The sequence below is a fragment of the Salvelinus sp. IW2-2015 genome, unplaced genomic scaffold (assembly GCF_002910315.2).
Source record: "Salvelinus sp. IW2-2015 unplaced genomic scaffold, ASM291031v2 Un_scaffold1305, whole genome shotgun sequence".
NCBI classification, from domain to species: Eukaryota; Metazoa; Chordata; class Actinopteri; order Salmoniformes; family Salmonidae; genus Salvelinus; species Salvelinus sp. IW2-2015.
The window spans coordinates 60,271-61,786 of NW_019942829.1; the positions used below are offsets into that span (position 1 = coordinate 60,271).

Sequence of the window (1,516 nt, forward strand, 5' to 3'; positions counted from 1 at the left end):
GTCCTTTAGGAAACACTCCTTACCTAGTCCTTTAGGTTAGGGTATGGAAACACTCCTGTCCTTTAGGAAACACTCCTAACCTAGTCCTTTAGGTTTCCCTAACCACCTACCACCAGATGCCATTCTTTCCAGATGAAGAAATTTTAACAAGGAACGGCTGGCAGGCTCTCTCAGCACCACAACCATCTTCAGTCCTGTTGGGTTGTGGGGGGACAGTGGCCGACCGACCGCTAGCCAAAATGTTTTTTTTTTGCGGGTATATGATTTCTTGGAGGGGATGTTGGGGGATTTGGATTGCTGGTGTAAATGGAGCATTGCAACAGGAAGTAGTGAGAACCACACAGCAGAGCCAAGCCCTCTCTCTCTCTCGCTCTAGGTTGTCGTCAGGTCTCCCAAAGGCCAACGATTCTTTTCCCCACTCTGGCCTACCGCTTTCCAGAACTTTCCAACGCTTTTTTTACTCCCTTTCCAGCAGCTTTGTAGATAGACACCCACCCCTCCCACTCTGAAGCTACAGGGCACACCACAGCAGTAGTGTAGATACCACCACAGGTATACATGATGTATATTCAATAGATGGCCCATGGAGGGAGAGAAAAGTCCTCTGGAAGCATTTAAGACAGCATCATCATTCTCCCCCCCTCAAATCCATGTGCCATCTTCTGTTTAAAATAGAACGGCTCCTTTTTTTTCTAAGTCCCATATATGACTAGGGTTTTTAACTCCCCAGGATACTCCTGAAAGAAAAAGGCTTCGGGAAACAAATTTAAAAACAACTTATCTAGACAAATTCATTCAAGCAACCTAAAGACAATGTATTGGTGTATTAAACTCAACTACAACTTAAAAATGGTTTTATGTATATGATGGTTCAAAATGAAATTGCATTCCTTATATTGAGAGATCAAACTAAACCTGTTTCTTTACATTGAATTTAACCACCATCACCTGCAGAGAGAGACAAGCCACACTCAGCCGACTACCACTGGCCCGGCCCATAGATACGGTGGTTAACACTGGCCCGGCCCATAGATACGGTGGTTAACCCTGGCCCGGCCCATAGATACGGTGGTTAACCCTGGCCCGGCCCATAGATACGGTGGTTAACACTGGCCCCGCCCATAGATACGGAAAGAGAGAGATACCCCAGTATCTATGGGCCGGGCCAGTTGCTAACCCATGTATTATGGCCGGCCAGTGTTAACACACCGTATCTATGGGCGCGGCCAGTGGTTAACCACCGTATCTATGGGCCGGGCAGTGTTAACCACCGTAATCTATGGGCCGGGCCAGTGTTAACCACCGTATCTATGGGCCGGGCCAGTGTAACCACCGTAATCTATGGGCCGCCGGGCCAGTGTAACCACCGTATCTATGGGCCGGGCCAGTGTAACCCCGTACTATGGGCCGGCCAGTGTTAACCACCGTATCTATGGGCGCGGGCCAGTGTAACCACCGTATCTATGGGCCGGGCCAGTGTTAACCACCGTATCTATGGCCGGGCCAGTGTTACCAC

General features: G+C 49.0%; 1 protein-coding gene and 1 long non-coding RNA gene across 2 annotated transcripts in view; one reads left to right on the forward strand and one right to left on the reverse strand.

Annotated features, from left to right (window-relative positions):
* The window catches only part of LOC112070364 (YTH domain-containing protein 1-like), a 35,740-nt gene that overhangs the window by 15,674 nt on the left and 18,550 nt on the right, over positions 1-1,516 (reverse strand).
* Positions 1,411-1,516, forward strand: part of LOC139024288 (uncharacterized) — a 1,098-nt gene continuing 992 nt past the window's right edge. The window contains exon 1 of the long non-coding RNA XR_011475579.1: positions 1,411-1,508. This is a non-coding gene — a long non-coding RNA (uncharacterized lncRNA). The remainder of the gene's footprint in view (positions 1,509-1,516) is intronic.